Source organism: Sceloporus undulatus, chromosome 2, assembly GCF_019175285.1.
Source record: "Sceloporus undulatus isolate JIND9_A2432 ecotype Alabama chromosome 2, SceUnd_v1.1, whole genome shotgun sequence".
NCBI classification, from domain to species: domain Eukaryota; kingdom Metazoa; phylum Chordata; class Lepidosauria; order Squamata; family Phrynosomatidae; genus Sceloporus; species Sceloporus undulatus.
In genome coordinates this window covers 114436303-114455443 of record NC_056523.1, presented here as the reverse complement: position 1 = coordinate 114455443, position 19141 = coordinate 114436303, and the positions used below count along the sequence as shown (strand labels likewise).

General features: G+C 41.7%; 2 protein-coding genes across 2 annotated transcripts in view; one reads left to right on the top strand and one right to left on the bottom strand.

Annotated features, from left to right (window-relative positions):
* The window catches only part of KCNMB1 (potassium calcium-activated channel subfamily M regulatory beta subunit 1), a 28152-nt gene extending 12883 nt beyond the window's left edge, over positions 1–15269 (bottom strand). The window contains exons 1-2 of the mRNA XM_042452819.1: positions 15137–15269; positions 7075–7182 (exon numbers count right to left, since the gene is read on the bottom strand). The gene's annotated coding sequence lies outside the window, so the exon portion shown is untranslated. The remainder of the gene's footprint in view (positions 1–7074; positions 7183–15136) is intronic.
* KCNIP1 (potassium voltage-gated channel interacting protein 1) overlaps positions 1–19141 on the top strand; it is a 761805-nt gene that overhangs the window by 81295 nt on the left and 661369 nt on the right. The gene's annotated exons all lie outside the window — the stretch shown is intronic.

Below are 19141 nucleotides of genomic sequence, written 5' to 3'. Positions count from 1 at the left end.
AATTATTTGCCAGCTTCCAGTAAGGATGTAAATTTGTGCTTCGTTCTCACAAGAAAGAACAAATAATTTCAAAAATTTTCTCACCACTTTATGATATTAATCTGACTTGTTGATTGCGTCTTTGTACACTTTGTGAGTTTTTGTGGAAAAAATCATTTGTGCAGAAAACAAGATATTTGGTGCTGTTGGGGCACAAAAATTAATGCAAATGTTTTTTAAAAATCTCACAAGGCTTCATCATTTTCTTGACAGGGTACCTCATAGTGTCCAGACTAGGGATATGGCCACATAGCCCAAAAAAACCACAAAAAGCTATGGATGCTGTGGGGGGGGGGGAGGATGCAATTTGCAAAAAACACTGATTTGTATGCAAACATTTAAATATTGCATTTTATATATTTTCTGCATCAAAATATTTCTCTGCAGAAAAAATAGTATGTGTATATATTTGCTGAAATGTATTTTCTTAAAATCTTGAAGTACAAATTATGCTTGAAACCTGTAGAAACCATCATATTCTCAAGGAGCAGGTAGGAAAATGCTGAAATTATTAATTCTCGCATGCAGGAAATAAATGAAGATTAATATTTCTAGGTAAGATACTTTTTCTTATTTGTTATACTTCTCCAGATTCCTATTTGTGGGCAATGGTCCTGAAGTGTATGGTGGCCTCTTAATTCTAAGATTTGGGGGGGGGGGGGTAATCTAGATCCATTTGAATCTGATTTCAGGTCTGGTTACAGGATGGAGACAGTTTTGATTGCCATAGTGGATGGCTCTGTTAGTTCTAGTTGAACCTCTCATTGGCTTTCAACAACATCATCAATGGCATCCTTTTGGGCCTCCTTTATGAGATGGGGATTGGGGATACTGTTTTTCATTGGTTTTGGTGCTTATGCCTTGAGTTTTCCTAGAGGGATGCTTTCGGAAAGTTGAACTGGGAGATTCCAATTCAACTCCCTGGCTGTTGGCCTTTGGAGTATGTGGGAGCTCTGTTATTTCGTTGTTTAATATTTCCTTGAAAGTACATGGTTTATCTGGATTTTTTGTGCTACCAAATGTTGCTCATACCCAGCTCTTTCTGTTTAAATCCCAGAATCAGCTTTAATTCTCATCCAGTGTGATGTCGGTAATGGAGGATGTCAGTGAGGACAAATGAAGCTTAATCCAGACAATACAGATATGGTCCTAGTCAAATGAAAGCAGGTCAGTGAATAATGGCCCTTTACAGATGGGCCGTTTAGTACGTACTTTGTATGTACTAGGGTTGCCCAGGGGCTTCTCTTTCAGATGCCCCCAACCCTAGTACGTACAGGGTACGTACAAAATGGTGGCGTCCATTCTACATGGGCATCGCCATTAGGACGGAGCGGCACAGATGTGACGTCCTGGCACCGCGGAAGGGCACCTGTGGCGCCCTTTCCACGGCGTCGGAAGAAGCTCCATTTTGGAGCTCCTTCTGGGTTTTGTGTTGCTGGTGCAGCCTTTACACGGCTGCACCAGCAACACAAAGGAGTCATCCCCTTTCTCCTTTCCCGACGCTGTTGGGGTGTCCTTGGGGCATGAAGCCCCAAGGACACCCCCTTTCTAGGCCGTGGGGAAGCGGCCTTTTGCCGCTTCCCCACTGCCTGGAAAAGCGGCGGATCGGGGTTTCAGGGCTACCGCTGTGGCAGCTGAGGCCCTGATCATTTGGAAAAAGGGGTGGGTACAGGCCGCCCCAAAGGGGCGGTCTGTAAACCACCACAGACTCAACCTATGCTGCATGGTGTCACAATCCTACTGAAGATACCATTTTGTAATTTGGGTGTACATCTAGATTCATTCCTGAACATGGATTGTCAGGCTTCAGTGGTTGCCAGAAGAGTCTGTGTCCATTCCAGGAAATGTTGATGCCCACGATGACAGGTGCCTTAGTTGCAAACCATCTAGATTACTATAATGTGGTCTACATGGGACTTCCTTTGAAGCATGTTAAAAATTTGCACCTGGTTTAAATGCCCTAGCCAGACTGTTAATAGTAACTAGTTACAAGGCACAACTCCCATGTTACTACCGCTCCATTGGCTAAACAGTCAATTTATGAGCTCATTTCAAAGTTCTCATTATTATGTATAGAGCCCTTTATGACCTAGTACGGGCTATCTGAACAGTCATATGCTTCTATATGAATCTGCTTGGGCTTTGAATTATGAAGGAATATTATTTTAAGACGTATGCTTAGTGAAAGAGACAAAATGGCCTTATTGATGACTGCTCCAAGGGAGGGTAAGCTAGTTCCTTCTCTGTTTTCTTCTTCTGCCAGAAAACCAAGACCTGTCTATTCAGGCAAACCTGTTATAGCCAGGAACTTTAAGCAGAGATACTGTACTTTTAAATAGTTTAATTCTTATCTAAATGGTATTAATGTATTATAGTATTATTTATTTAATTTTCATTTTACCAAGCATGATTTCATAGAATCATAGAGTTGGAAGAGACCACAAGGGCCATCCAGTCCAACCCCCTGCCATGCAGGAAATCAAAAATTTATTGTATTTTTATTGAAATGTGGTAGAAAGATGGAATATACATAACAAAGTTACATTCCTTGGTAGGAATATGGCTGGTATGGGCTCCAAGCTATCTCTCTCATCACTCTGAAAGCTTCTTGTAAGATGAACCCATAGCCTGCTCTGTGTAGCAGCTGGATGCCTTTCTTCACCAGATGACTGTCTTTGTGGTTAAGCACATCAGCGACTACAAGGGGCAAGCCAATGTTTTTGCAGTTACACCCATGTAATTCACATGTATAAAGGTCAAGGTGAAAGGAAATAATCAGTTTCACTTTCTCCAACATCTGAATTTTTGAAATCTCAGGCGGGTTACAGACCGCCATAAAGTACGCGCTCCGCGCGTACTAGGGTTAGGAAGGGCCGTATTAGGGTTAGGAAGGGTCTTACCTTCCTCACGGCCCTTCTTCCTAGTACGCGTGGAGCGCGTCCTTAATGGCAGCGCCCATCCACATGGGTGCCGCCATTTTGATGTCTTGGATGCATAGCATCCAGACGTGTTGCGGCGGAAGTGATGCCGTGAGGGCGCGCTTTGCCCCTCGCGGTGCCACTTCCACGTTTTGAAAAGGAGCGCCATTTCGGTGCTCCTTTTTTGCTGCGCCGGAAGCCTCGCGGTCTGGCCGCTGGGGCTTCCCTCCGCAGCGAATGGTGGCGGCGGGAAAACGGCCGCTTGAAGGCGGTCTGTAACCCGCCTCAGTTTCTCTCCATCTTGGACTCTGAATAAATTTAAAGATATTGGCAGTTCCTAATCAAAACCAAACTTGAAATGAAAGCCTTACTCATCTGCACTGACCAAATTCACGTACAGCTATTCCCACTATGGAAAACCATCCAAAACAACTGTGTATCTATTTCACCCAAATATATCAAACATAGAAAGCCTATTAGAGAAAAAGAGGAGGCAAAACCAATACATAAGTATGCAAACCTTTAAATATCTGGGTGGATTTCTTTACTTTCAAATTCGTTCCATCCTCAATATGATTTTTTTTGCATCAGTCTATAATTTTTAAAAAAGAACTGAAATGAAATCCTATTTCTATCCCCTTTCTGGTAAGAACTTGAGCACTAGACAGCTTGAAGACCTACTATGCCTAATGAAATCCGTCACAACTCCCTTGCCCATGGAGGTCTCAACATATATGTTATTAAGCCCTGCCTGGCAATGCTGCTTCCCAGGATGCTTAGCTCAACTTACTCCACATTCCACTACGATGAAGGAAGTTTCAGAGCAATAGCACTGCTGAGCTTCCTCTGACATTTTCTGATGGCTGCCTTTCGTGGCTGTTACAGTCAAGAGAAAATAATGAGTACTGATTTTGCAATTAATCCAGTGCATCATAGCCAAGTGAGCATGATCAATGATTCAACAGTTCATTACAGATATTTATGTACTACATCAACAAACTGTGGAAATAACAGTCAAAATCCTGATTTGTGGGCATTCTGTTATGGGCAATCATTATTCTTAAATGAAGAACAAGAGAAAGACAAGGCAGCTTATTGGCAATGGCCACATTATGGCCTCAGCCCTGCAAGTTTTTACCCTTCGTAATTTTAGTGGACTTTGTACAAAATTTGTCATTTGTGATGCATATTAAGAGATGAGACCCTTAAAATAGTTTTTATGAGCTTTTTATCCCTTAGCTATGTACACTCAACAACTGCTACATTTTTGTTCACTGTATCTCATATTTTCTCCTACTCATGACAGACAAATATTTAGAGAGAGAAAAACAGGAGCTTTATTGCTTTGCTGCAGTCTAATTATTCTATGTATAAAACTCCAGTTCTAAAAAGGTTGGGTGTTCTTTGCAAGAAAAAGTAGAAAGAAAATGTAAATAAGAAAGCCATGTAGATTTTAAAATTAAGATGCCTAAGGCTATATTCAGATAAGTCTGAGAGCAGGAGGAAGGGAGGTGCGTGTCTGTGTCTTTATGTTGTGTGTGTTCTATTTCTTCCACCCTGTTTTTGTGTTGTTGTCTGTAGAACCTTACTTCCAGGTTTGGAGGGTTCCCCCCCTTGCCCTGTGCATGACTATCCACTCAAACTATTTGATTTTTTAAACAAGAGAATTCTCTCTTTTCCACTTTTAACACCCCTTCTGCAAACATGAGTGGCAGTTTTGTGAGTGTATACAAAGAAATCTTGCAGCGCCTTTGAGACTAACAGGGAGAGAGAGAAAGAAAGAATTTGGTACCATAAGCTTTCATAGACTTCTTCCTCTAATACAGGTTTTAGGCTGCATTTGCAATACAAAAATCTTCCTGTTTCACACCACTTCTGCCATGGCTCAATGCTGTGGAATTCTGGGAATGGAAAAATGGTATGGAATTGGAGTTTTGTGAGACATTTAGCCTTCTCGGTCAGAGAGCTCTGACACTGCAGCAAACTTAAATTCCCAGGATTCCATAGCATTGAGTCATGGCAGTTAAAGTAGTGTCAAACTGGATTATTTCTGCAGCCTTAGACTTAAAGTGTATGAAAGCTGGGGCTACCAACTTTTTTCTTTCTCTCTGTTATTGGGGCTACAAGATACCTTTGTACACTGATCCAAACTAACATGGTGATGTCTTTCAGCTTTATTTATTTTCTGATTTCCTGTAATTTCTGCAAAAATGTGCAAAACTCTACTGCCTTTTCCCCTTCATGAAGCAAAGCACATAAAGACAGAAAGAAAGCAGAGAAGAAGTGGTTGCTTGAGGAAAAAGACTTGAGCAACCCATTCATTGTGTGTAATTTGTAAAAGTCAAACGAAGCTGAATTTGTGCTGTTTATTCCATGTTGAAATTTAAGCATAAATCATGCTCACAAATTTCAAAGTTCTCTGGCAGAAAATATATTGCCCATCGTATAGGTGAGGAGAAAAGCTCTGAAATGTCTTGTTCTCTAACATGAGAGTGTGAGATAAACAAGAAGTTACATCCCTGATCTGGACAATTGCCAAACTCTCTAACAGAGAATGTCAACCACTGGATTGTTCTGCTTTATTTGCTTCCTTTATTGATGAACTATTTACTCATTAATTTTAATTACTACATATGAATTATGACAAGTGTCAATAAAATATGTTTTTGTGTTTCTTTTAAATTTATAAGATCTAATTGTGGGTTTGGCACTTTTTTTGGTAGTTCTTCTGCTTTCATATGTTTCATCCACTTTATAAATTGCTTCTAACCAGATATACAATCTGCCCTCTGTATTAGGGTTTGATTCTGATCCCCCTGGTAGATACTAAAAATCATGGGACCTCAACTCCCATGTATGCTGCAATTGACAATAATGGGGTGGGGCCATCCCCAGATGTTCAGATCTGCTGATGGCTAGCTTGCCAGTATGGAGGGCTGACTGTAGGTGTAGTCTGATAAAGAAAACTATAAGAATCCCATGTTTTATGTGAAATGAGATAAAATGATAACTGAATGAGATGGCATTTGATTTTTAGTTCATTTATTTAAACAGATGAGATCAGTGCCTTCTTTGTGGCTGCACTCAGACTTTTAGAGCTCCTGCCCTATGTTGTCTAGGATTCCTCCTTCCTACTTCTTCTTCTGCTAGGAAATAAAACCATTTGTATTCTGTCAGGCTTTTAGAAATTGACTGTGATGAGCTTTTAATGGTGTGCCATGCTGTTTTGTTGATTTTAAAAAAAAAACATGAACTTTTAATGAGTTTTAATGGTTTTAACTTTACTAAGTATTCAGTTGCTTTTTAAAATAACTTTCAAATTTATACCTTTTTATTAATGTTTTTGATAATGTTTAATCTGTATTGTTTTTAATATAGTGGGTCCTTGGTACCTTCTTGGGTTTGGCTCCTGGACTCCCCATGGATACTAAAATCCATGGATGCTCAAGTCCAATTAAATTCAGTGGCATAGTAAAATGGTGTCCCTTATATGAAATAGTAAAATCAAGGTTTGCTTTTTGGAATTTATATATTTTGTGGAATATTTTCCAGCAGCAGAATCCTTAAGGAATCCATGGATATGGAGGGCCAACTGTATGTTGTGAGCTGCCTTGTGTCCATTACTGGGGAAAATGTGGTATATACATAATAAAATAATAGCAATAATAAAAAATGAGCAAAGCCCTGAAGTAAAATAAGGCCTAGTCAGTATAGAAAGTTGCATCTACAAAACAGGTGTTAAGAAGGGCAACAATGTTATGATGTAAACCATTATGTCATCATTTCAAGATTACTGAGAAATATGAGTTTGTTACTAAGATAATGCCTTTCCAGCATTCACAGAAGGTTTGCTACTGGTACGGATATGTGATATCACCTCTCTTTTATCTACCAGTGTATTGTCCTGCAGTAGTGACAATAGTGATGTAATAGGAAGGAAAACTTCCATCTGTTTAAGGACCTGGTTAGTTTTATCCAGAATGAAACATTTTAGACACATCTCTGAGTATGCTTTGGTTATCTGTTTAAGTACACTTTAAGAAATGAATTTTGCAAAGTTTGCCCAGGAAAAGAGTAATTTACGAAGGAATGAGATTTCACTTTAAACTGGTATTACCTGCTGTGTCTGATTACTGGACACTTCAATAGAGATGGACATTCCTTTAACTATGTGACAGTAAGTCCTTGAGAATAACATTTGAGAGGCAGATGTTCTCTACTGGATCTGTGGAGCAGGGATTAGTGGAAAACTGTATCAGAACAGAAAATCATAAAAATATCAATTACAGAAAGAAACATGACTAACATGTCCTCCCAAAGGTCCATGTAAAGATGCCTTTTTAAATAACTCTCATAATAGAAGGCCAGTTTATGTACATCAACTGGTATTTTTCTTTTCACTCATTGTTGTGTTTTTACCTGATGGTGCAGTCCTATCCTTACTTTTTATAAACTATCATTTGTTTATACTCTCCACTCTGCCTGTACATGAACCTATGGTATAAAATTATGTTATGTTTTAAATTGGAATTTTGTAATTGTGCTGGCCAAATGGCTGTAATAAAGTTTGTTGTTGTTTTCTTTTCACTCAGTACCAGTCACATTAAAGATGAGTAGGAGAAATAGTCATGCAAATTGAACTGAACATTTTTTTTCACCTATAGGATTCTGTTTCTAAGGACCTTATCACAGGGAGGTCCTTCCCTGGGAGAAACATCATCAAGACGTTGCAGAAGTGCCAGGATGTGATCAGGCCTGGCACTTCTAAAGTGTAATTGAGGCTTCCCGCTATGGAATCGTCATGGAATTGTACACAGGGAAACCATTTTTGCAAAATGGGATATCCTGTTATGCAGAAAATGGCTTCTCCTGGTTTCTGCAATGTTTTGATGACCTTTCTCCCACAGAAAGACCTCTGTGTGATAAGGTCCAATGAATGTAGCACTGAAAAACTATAACTATAATTACTGAAGGAATGAATGATAACCTTGGTGAACTTTATAGATAAGAAATCTGGTGGCTTATCCCAACATCATCCCCAGGGAAACCTGAGCCCTCTCAGGATGGGATATATTATCCCAGTTTTTTCCTATGACTGCACTGTATCACAGATTGACCTAGACTTAAGAGAAGCAGTCTACAATAGGGATGGAGGCATATAAAATTGATTCATATGTGGCAGTGTCTCATATGGCCATTAAGATCAAATTCTGTCACTCTTCATGTGTTAGAGCTTCTCTCTCTCTCTTTTAAAATATTTTAATGTAAAATGCTTACATATGCAACAAAAGGTTAAAAAAAGTAAAGGTAGTCCCTTGACATGAATGTCTGTAGGGAGCAGTGTTCATCTCTGTTTCTAAGTCAAAGAGCCAGCGTTGTCCAAGAACTGCTGTGGTGGTCATGTGGCCAGCATGACTGCCTCAGACGCTATTACCTTCCCAATGAGAAGTGGTACCTATTTATCTACTTGTATTTGCATGCTTTCAAACTGCTAGGTTGGCAGAAGCTGGGAATAGTGATGGGAGCCCACCCCATCATGCAGAACCCTGGACTCGAACTACCAACCTGCCAATCTTGCAATCAACAGAGTCAGCGTCATAACCACTTGAGCCACTGCATCCCATATGCAACAAAACATGCATATAAAAATAATACAAAAATAAGACTATTGTGTTAACAATGCAAACATTCTGGCATGGTTTTTTTGTGGGTTTTTCGGGCTATGTGGCCATGTTCTAGAAGAGTTTATTCCTGACGTTTCGCCAGCATCTGTGGCTGGCATCTCTGAAGATGCCAGCCACAGATGCTGGTGAAACATCAGGAAGAAAATCTTCTAGAACATGGCCACATAGCCCAAAAACCCCACAAAAACCATGGATGCCGGCCATGAAATCCTTCGACTTCACATTCTGGCATGGATTCTAGAAAACGCTGATAAGACCCAACCTTTCAAAAGATGTTCCTGTCTCTATTTTCCCCCCTATTTGATTCAGTGAATTTTTTGGGGGAGGAAGACTATATACAGTGCGTCCTCCCCTTATGCGGAGATCCGTTCTGGATCCCTCTGCATAAGGGAAAATCAGCATATGCTGCAGCCCCATAGGAAGCAATGGGGCTTGTGGTCGTGGTGTGCAGCAGCATCACAGCATTCGTGCACCATATGCATGCGCTCCATTAGTTCTCCTGGAGCATGCAACAGGCTCTTCTGGCACAGCTTTCAGCATATGCCGAAAGCCACGTATGGCGTGCCTGCATAAAACACGGGCACACTGTACATAGCAATACATTTTGTCATATTCAGTTCTTATTATCGATTATATAATAATCCTGCCTGTAGGGTTCCATGTGTTTCTGGCAGGCATCTTTGAGCTCCTTTCAAAAAATATAAGCAATGAAGACTCTATCAATGTATGTCTTCAGTGTATGCATTCCAATGGGTTAATGTGCCCATTTTTAATTTGGTGATGAGGCTGAGTGGCCTCTACTGCTGCTTTAATCTGCAGCATGGCATTTGCATAGCCATAGTTTATCTTTTATTGCCTATTTCACCAGTGAGATTTAGGTTCTGTTTTTGTCTATTAAACACCTATTATTTGTGATGTCAAAGGAGGAGTTGTTTCTGGTTCTGCAACAGAGTCTGATAGTATTTCCTTCTTTCAAGACAACCTCACAGATGGGTGACAGCTATTTTCTGTTTAAAGCCCAGATATGTTTAAGTGGTTATAGTCATATATGACCTTCTGTCAGGGGCGAAAAAATAGTTTACTACAGAGTTCCTTGCATGTCCAAATCTGAACTTACTCAAGTCCCATTATATACATCTGGATAGTGAAATGGTGTCCCTTATAAAAATGCCAAAATCAAGTTTTGCTTTTTAGAATTTAGTGTTTTTAATGCATTTAAGCTGTGGATGGTTGAACCCATGGATGCAGGATCCATGAATACAGAGGACCAACTGTACTCATATCTAAATTTGCCATTTCAATATTGATGTCTGGTTTTGCTGTTGCTGTCCTAGACATCAGCCTTCAATGACAGAGAATAGTATGAACAGAGCACAATGCCCAGCAGGTCCTCTATAAATAGATAACCTTAGCTACTTTTCCAATGCTGTTTTGAGTATAAAATAAAGTGTTGCCATAAATTTAGTCTAAATCTTAAAAACTTAGGAGGAAAAGAGTTCTCCCTGCTTAACAACGTCTGTAGTTGCCCATAGCTTAGGGAGAACATTTTAGTTCTGCCATTCCTTTTCCTTTCCCCCCTTTTTTTGGGGGGGTGGGGATATATTATTAATAGTGTTGTTATTTTATTATTCCATGTTGTTGCTGCTGCTGCTAATGATGATGATGATTATGATGATAAATTCCTAAATCTTTTGTCCTGCTTTGGACTTGCTCACTTTTTCCTAAATATTTTTGTTTTGCCTTACTTGGCTTATGTGTTCATCTGATCCTATTTTAATAAACATTGCCAGGGTCATCCACAAGAATCTTGGACTTATTTATTAAATCTATGGCTTCACTCATCTGAAGAGCGGTTCAGCAAATGTAATAAAAGTTCTTTTAAAAAACAAACACAGTCTAAAGTGATATATATATATATATATATATATATATATATATATATATATATCTCACAACTAGAGCAATGATGAGATTAATTATCCTAGTATAATGATATGCAATGATAATCAAATGCTGTCTCTGCTTTAAAAAGAAAACTCAATCTAAATTCATGCTTGGTTCATTTCCAACTATTAGTGCATATTTAGAAAAAACATCTTCCTGTATTGAATAATTCAAACTTTGCTACAGACTGCAGGGTTCACAAGTCTCTCCCCTCCCACCCTATAAGCAGAGCATCTCTCAGTGGGAAGGGAGCAAGGATCTCTTGTGCTTGGTGGGGTCAAGATGTCAGAAAAATAAGGTGTATGGGTCAGATATATCAGTGGGAGTCAAACACTAAAACATAGGTAAGCAACAGGGAAATAAGAGGAATTGGGGTGGGAAAGATTAGAAAATATTTTGCACAAATTTCAATGATTTCTTGAATTCTGAGACTTTTTTTGGGTGGAAGTTAAATTTGTACCCAAACTCTTTTATGAAACACATGGTTCCTACTTAAAGTATGTTTTTTGCAAAATGAACAAAATGTAGGTATTATTTTGGTGCTCTCGGGGAGATGAAACATCTCATAGTGGTTGTCAATGTTTTGATAGGATGTGTTTTGTTGTAGATGATGAAGATGAAGATGATGATGATGATGATGATGATGATGATGATGATGACAATTTCTTATTCAAGTTCAATATAGATTGAAATGGAAAATGTAACTAAACTTATGTAACCATTTAAACATATAGGTTAAAACACATAATAGGATTAACACAGTACACATTACACATAAAACTCATCCAGACATAAAATTTAAAATATACCAGTTTAAAATTCATGCTTTAAAATTGAGTGGGTAGGCCTGCTGGAAGAAAGAGGTCTTAAAAATGTTTTAAGTTCAGACAGTGTCTTTAGTTGTCAAATTACTCCTGGCAGGTCATTCCACAGTCTAGGGGCAGCCAACAAAAAGGTCCTGAGTGGCTGTTACTAATCTAGTGTGGCTGGTTAAAGTAAATGTCTCCCAGAGAATATGAGTGTACCAGGCAGATTATATGCGAGGAAGTGATCCCATAGGTAACCTGAACCATGTAGGGCTTTAAAGATAACCAGCATTTTGTATTTTGCCTGGAAACTAACTGGCAGCCAGTGGACTAATTTTAATATTGCTGTTATATGCTCATTCCAAGGTATACCAGAGATAAATCTGGCTGCTGTGTTTTGAACTAATTAAAGTTTCCAAACTTGGCACAAAGGCATCCCAATGTACAGCACATTGCAAAAGCCCAGCCTTGAAGTTACCGGCATGTGCACTACCACTTTTAGATCTTCCAGTTCTAGGAAGAGGTGCAACTGGCATATAAGCCAAAGCTGATAATCATCCTGACCATCACATCTCTCTGAGCTGGCATTTGGAGAGACTGACTTAGGAGCACTCCCAAGCTGTGAACACAGGGGGAGTGTAACCCATCTAGAATTGGCCAACACACCTCCAAACCCAGATTAAAACCCCTAATAATAAACACTTATGTTTTGTCTCGATTCAATTTCAGTTTGTTTGTGTGTCCATCCCCCCCCCCCCACATCCAGTCCATTACTTCCACCAGGTATTAATTCAGAGGAGACACACTATCCTCAGCTGAGGCTGTTCTTGAGAAAATCTGCAATATTTTTACATCATTGCTGTGAACTAGATCTCTGGATGGGTGCAGAACAGCTGGTCTCGGGAAAGGGAAAGGGGAGAGTCCTGTGCATATTATCAGCAAAGGCTTCATTAACACAAAATAGGCTGACAATAAAAGGAAATGTGTAGCATGAGAAAAGGCAGGGAGCTGGCCTACTGTTATAATGGAGAATGACAGAACAAAAATTACATTCAAAGCTGTGTGGTTCACAGGAGGCATATGGGAGGGTTTACCATATGATTCAGTTGGCTGAATGGCCTGTCATGCCTGTTTGAAGTAACTTATGGCTTGTATTCCAAGCTTTCATTAAAACAACAACAACCACAAAAACAACCACCAGGCTTTAGCCCTTATAGGAGCTGAGTTATGTGGGAGGAGAAAATGTGTCAGGTAGAAGTAGCAAGAGAAGTAGTCATAAAATGGCAGAAGGTGCAAGAGAGTGATGACTGTTGGCACAAGATGAGGCAAGGACAGAGGGGTTGGTGGCAATGGTGTCACTAGGAGGTGCGGGGTGTGTGGACTGCACTGGGTAACACTCCAGAACAGGGGTGACACCTGGATGAGCACCCTGCTGGGTGCCATGGCATGTGGGAGGGAGGAAGTGAGCCCAGGCACACACAAGTAAAGCAGTAGGAGCTGCTGTAGTTGGGTGTGGCAGTATGAGGGGAGGGAAAGAAATGTGGGAAATGCAAGTGCTTGAATACAAGAAGAGAGGGAGGGGAGCGTGACAATGGTGCAAGGTGAGCAAGTGAAGGAAGGATGCTCTCAGATGAGGAGTAAAGGAAGGGAAGCATTGTGACAGTATGAGGTAAGCCACAATGAATTACAGGGTGGAAAGAGAGGGTGTGAGATGTAGTGACAGAGTGCAAGATGCAAAATAAGTAGTTCAAAGGTGAGGCAGAGTGCAAGGGAAGGCAGTGCAGTTTATATTTTCTCTGTAAATCAGAAGTTGTCACCCCTGGGAGGCTCTTGTCACATTTTCTTGGATTAGTGCCTTTTTGACCTCAGAATTAAAAAAATATATATAGAAACCAGAATTGATGCCCCTAATGTATAATACTATGCTAATCTGATGAGAATAGCACTAGAAGGGCCTCTGTGTGTTTATCTCATTAATATTACTAACCAACCTGGAATGTACATAACCAGTTTACATGGTTCCTATCCTGCTATTAATCCTCAAAACAATCCTATAGGATAGCCTTGAGGTGGTAAAGGCCCATGATCATATGGTGAATTCCATGACCATGCAGGGATTTGGACCTAAGTGTCCATGTTCCAAGTCCAGCCATTTAAACACTCCTTTATACAGGTTGTTTCAAAAGAGCAGTTATTATAAAGAAATGGTATCAAGGCTGAAATGTAGTTGTATAAATAATGCGGTTCTCAGTGTGCTGAATTTGCACGATCAGAATGGCATTAATAATATACGTAACCACAATATATTTACAGTACAGAATATGCTTTCTCAGTTTGTTCAGAAATATATGTCTACCAAAATCAGATCCCATTTTCTGAGTGCCAATTCTTTTATAACAAAAATGGAACCATCTACATGTGAGAGGTAATAGCAAATCCTGAAGAACATCAAGGTTTGTGGAAGCTCCCTTCCCCCAAAAAAAGTTAAATGAAGAAAAGCTTGAGCAGGGAACTTAGAGGAAGGAACAATTTTTAAAAAAAATCCAGTATGGAATGAAAATAATCAGTGGCCAATGTAATCTTGATTGTCTCCAGGTAAACTGGAAACTGAAAATGAAGTTGGAGGAAAAAGAATAGACTGTAACATCTTGTAAGCACACTGAGTGGATCACTGAACAGGAGCACTCCACACTGCAACATTTTGTTGTAGGCCCTACTGGGCTGACTCAGAGGGAGAATAGAGATGTGGGACTGATCCTTGATGAGCCTTGGTACAAAGCTGTGGTACAACTGTGCATAGTTTTTTCCTGCAGTCATGGATAGGCTCTGTAACAATACAAATTCTCTCTCTCTCTCTCAATATAGATAGATGGATGGATGGATGGATGGGTATAGTAAGGAGAAAAAAATGCATGGTTAGAAATGCAAGCTGGGAGCAGTGTATATTTCTAGAGTGGTTGCACTTTGTCTAAAGCCAGTCCCTAAATAGGATTAATCAAGATTACCTTTTAACAGATTATCATGTAGTTACAACATTTATAGACTCTAACTGGAAGTGAATATATTAGGTACTTAAATAATAAAAAATAGTGGTGTGAGAACTATAAAAAACATTTTTAAAAGGACTTTAAATTCTAGTGTCTCTTCTACTGTCAAAAATTCAATAGTTCTTTTCCTTTCTTTTTGCTTATGGTTGTCTGGAAAGGGTTGCATATGCCTGCCTGTCACAAAGTTTAGAAGACTGAATGCCTCTGTATTTTAATGTCATCTTGATACAGGGCTTCTCCAAATTCATTTGTATCCTAAAATAACTTCTACATACTCTGCTGAAAAAATGAAAATAGCAATGTGAATATGAAATACATTCAGTCCCTTTCAGAAGACTTTGCTGCTTGAAGCAAAAGATGGTCATTAAACAAAACTAGCGCATGGTCCCTAACAATGGCGCTTGGGCAACCATTGTGTGTCTCACAAGGGATTAACATCATGGGTGCTAAATTATTTGCTCTAGTTCCTATACTTTTTTACATTAAAAGAAAATATGTATTTTTCTGTTCTTGTCTATCGTTTCAGACAATAAAAATCTGCAATGCTTCTGAAATCTGTTCTGTGTCTGGCTAGAAAAAAAAAGAAAAGTAAGAAAATCTTTCAAGAAAACTTAGAATTCTGTGTCCTGTACATATAACAACACTGTACTGCACTGCACCGTAAAGAGAAAAACAAACTTTTCTCAAGCAATACTTACAATCATTGGGGAACTGGTAAAGTTAAACTTGCTCTGAAGGTCTTATGTTCATGAATTTTGGGGTAGTTCCTGGTGGCTGAAAGTGTGTTTCATGCTGGCAGCCAGAGAGCAACTCCACAGCTATAAAACTTCTTCTCACAGAACTCCCTTGCACTGATTCTTGAGACAGGACTTTTAGCTAAGGTCCCTTGTTATGAGATCTTTGTTGCCATAAATGGTAAGGTATGGAAGTGTTCAGTCTTTTAAAGATGAATTGCTGCACAGCAGAGATCTACAGTATTGTGGATAATTTCAAGCTGTTCACATTCTCATGGACATGAAAAGCAGGATGGTAGAATTCTGAAGATGTCTGCTTTGTACCACCTACTTATATCAACCTGCTTTACCTCATTGCTTATATCAACTGTAACTCTAGTGATTGGCTTCATAAAATGGGAGCCCATATTCCTTCCTAAATAAGCATTCAAAGCAAGTATTTTTAAGATTATGTCAGGCTTCTGTCTAAGTTCAGTGCAGTACTAATAGGCAACATTACGATTAGCATGGTAGTGACAGGCCTGAGCATATCTTAAGATTGCTGCAGTGCTAATATACCTGAGCATATATATATGCCTGAGAATTCTAAATACCCCTCCTTAAAACTGCCAATCCCAGAATGCAACAGGAGGCAGCTGGAAGAGTCAAAGTGGAATAGTAGCACTTTAAGAGTATAGTGTGATAAACATCATAGTAACCTGCTGTGATGGTCTGATGGCACTATTACAGAGTCATTTCTGATTTATGGAGTCATTTCTGACTTATGGAGACCATAAGGGAACCCTGTCACTGGGCTTTTGTGCAGTTTATTCACAGGGGGTTTCTCATTGCCTTCTTCCAAGGCTGATAGAGTATGAGTTGTGTAGGGTCACTAATCGGTTTCCATGGCTGAATGGGGATTTGAACCCTGGTCTCCCAGTGTATAAGATTTACACCATTATAACATGATCGCTTTGGCTAAGATCAATTTCTTTCCCAAATAATGAATGCATAATTACATCATAGTTATAATTTACTGGAACAGGAGCATTTAAAAGTTAGTTTTGTTGTTATGGGAGTGTGGGGAGTAAGAATTCAGGAAATTTCTGCCATGTTACTCCATCTGCGCCCTCCTGGCTATCTCACCATCCCAAGCTGAATTCGGCTATAGTGGAAGGGGCCCAGTCTACCTTCGCCCCCAAAACCTCGTCCTCGCCCGTCGACAAGGACAGTAAAAAGTTAGACGGCCTGGCTAAGAAATTTTACGCCTCTGCGGCCGTGGACTTGAAAATTGCTAACTATGCGGTTTGCATGGGGGCCTACGTTCAGCACCTGGTGGAGAAGATGGATCCCACCATTTCTGACTTGCCTGACGACAGGAGACGCATGATGGTGGCTCTCAGGAACGAGATCCACCTGATGGCTGGACAGCAGATCATCTCTGCCAGGCACTCCACGGACTGTGCGTCTAAGGTCCTCTCTGGATCCATAGCTCTCCGCCACTATGCATGGCTCAGGTCCTCAGACCTCACCCCCCAGGCTAAGGCGGCTATTGAAGACATGCCCTTCGACAATTCGGGGCTCTTCAGCAGAGAGACGGACGAGAAGCTCAGCTTCAGGTACCGGATGAAGACCTCCGCTAGAAAGCACGGTATGTCCTCCGTACCGTCCAAATCCCCTCATCAGAGGTACCCTGGTCAGTGCCCCTGGCACCCAGGAGGCCAGTACCGTTTCCAGCCCCAGGACCGTCCTTACCAACAGGACAATAATCTTCAGGGCCGATCCTCCAGGTCACCTGCTCCCCCATCTGACGGCCGCCAATCTTCCCAACCCAGGTACCAACAAGGGTACAGGAAGAAGGATGGCCGGGGCAAGAGGAGGTTCTGATGTGATTCCGTGCACCTCGTCACCACCAGGCTGAGCCCTTTCTGGGCCGCCATCACTACAGACTCTTGGGCACTTAACATCGTCCGTAGGGGTTATACCCTAGAGTTCTCTGAGCTCCCACCAACTGGAGCCTTTATTTCAACCGTGCCCTCGGACACCCTTCTCGACAAAGTGCGCGCTCTTCTGCACAAAGGCGCCATTGAACCGGTCCATCCCTCCCAGTTCAAGCGCTGCTTCTTTTCCAGGTACTTCACTGTACCGAAAAAAGACTCTGGCCTTAGACCAATAATGGCTCTTCGAGCCCTCAATGACTTTATCTTCTACAAGAAATTCAGGATGGTAACCCTTGCTTCTATTTTACCACTCCTGCAGGAAGGCCACTGGTTCGTGACGCTGGACTTGAAAGATGCCTACTTTCACATAGCTATCCTGGAGGACCATCGCAGATTCCTCATCTTTGCCGTGGGACATCAGGCGTTATCAGTACAAGGTCCTTCCCTTTGGCCTTTCTACAGCTCCAAGAGTTTTCACCAAATGCATGGCACCCGTGGTGGCATACCTGCGTCAAAAGGGCATTACAGTCTTCCCATACCTGGACGACTGGCTCCTCACAGCACCCTCAAGGGACACGCTACTCAAGCAGTTGGAATTTGCCTTATCCCTACTTCAAGCACTGGGACTACAGGTCAACTTCGACAAGTCTACCTTGACCCCTACCAAGCGGATAGACTTTATAGGGGCAACATTGGACTCCCTGCAGATGAGGGCATACCTTCCAAGAACAAGGTTTCAGGCCCTCTGTGCATCCCTGCAACCCTGCCTGAGCCGAAGGCATCTTCGGGCCCATGCAGTACAAACCGCCATGGGACATTTAGCCTCCACCACTTTTGTCACGCGGTGGGCCAGACTGCGTCTAAGGCCCATTCAATCTTGGTTCCTATCCGTGTTCGACTCCGTCCGACACGCGCCTACCAAGGTTCTCACCATCCCCAGGACTGTACAGAGGTCTCTACGATGGTGGCTCCAACCCGACAACGTCTGTGTGGGGATGCCATTCCTACCCCCCCAGCCGGACATCTCTCTGACCACGGATGCCTCCCTACAAGGATGGGGCGCCCACACGCTGGACCTTACAATAAAAGACAAATGGTCACCGGCAGAAGCTTCCTTCCACATCAACATCTTAGAAATGCTTGCCGTGGAGAAAGCACTCAGAGCCTTCCAGTCGGTCCTCGCTGGGAAGGTGGTACTCCTTCTCACCGACAACACCACCGTTATGTACTACCTCAACAAACCAGGAGGTACAAAGTCGAGGACTCTGCTGTTAGCCACCATCCGCATCTGGGAATGGTGCATAGCACAAAAAATTCTTCTACAGAGCATCCACCTGCCCGGCGACCAGAACGACCTGGCAGATCAACTCAGCAGGTCATCCTCCACTTCCCACGAGTGGAGATTGCACCCAGAGGTAGTCTCCCTGCTCTTCAACCGGTGGGGAACCCCCCTCCTCGACCTCTTCGCCTCCTGGCTCAACGCTCACACCGCGAGATTTTACTCACGGTACAGAGATCCAAGATCGGAAGGGGACGCCTTCCAGATCAAATGGACTCAAGGACTCCTTTATGCCTTTCCTCCATTTCCCCTCATCACTCGAGTCTTCTCGAAGATGCTGGCCGACCACACGAATGCAATTCTGATAACTCCGTGGTGGCCCAGACAACCTTGGTTTGCTCTGCTCCTGCAACGAGCACAGGACTATCTCCGCCTCGAGCACCGGCCCGACCTCCTCTCGCTCCACGGCGGACGAGTTCACCATCCCGAGATGCAATCTCTCCCATTGGTAGCATGGAGGATTCTATCCTGAGGATATCATAAGGGCAGCTCACAGACCATCCACACGGAGGTCCTATGCCTACAAATTGGATAGGTTCCTAACCTTTTTACAATCGAAGGACGTTCCACCATCCCGTGTCTCCATCCCTATGGTCCTGGACTTTCTCATGTCCTTGGCGGACGCAGGGCTTTCTTTGAGTTCTATCAAGTGCTACCTGTCGGCTATCTCATCTCACTACCTATTTCAGGACAAGCCTTCCCTGTTTGGTG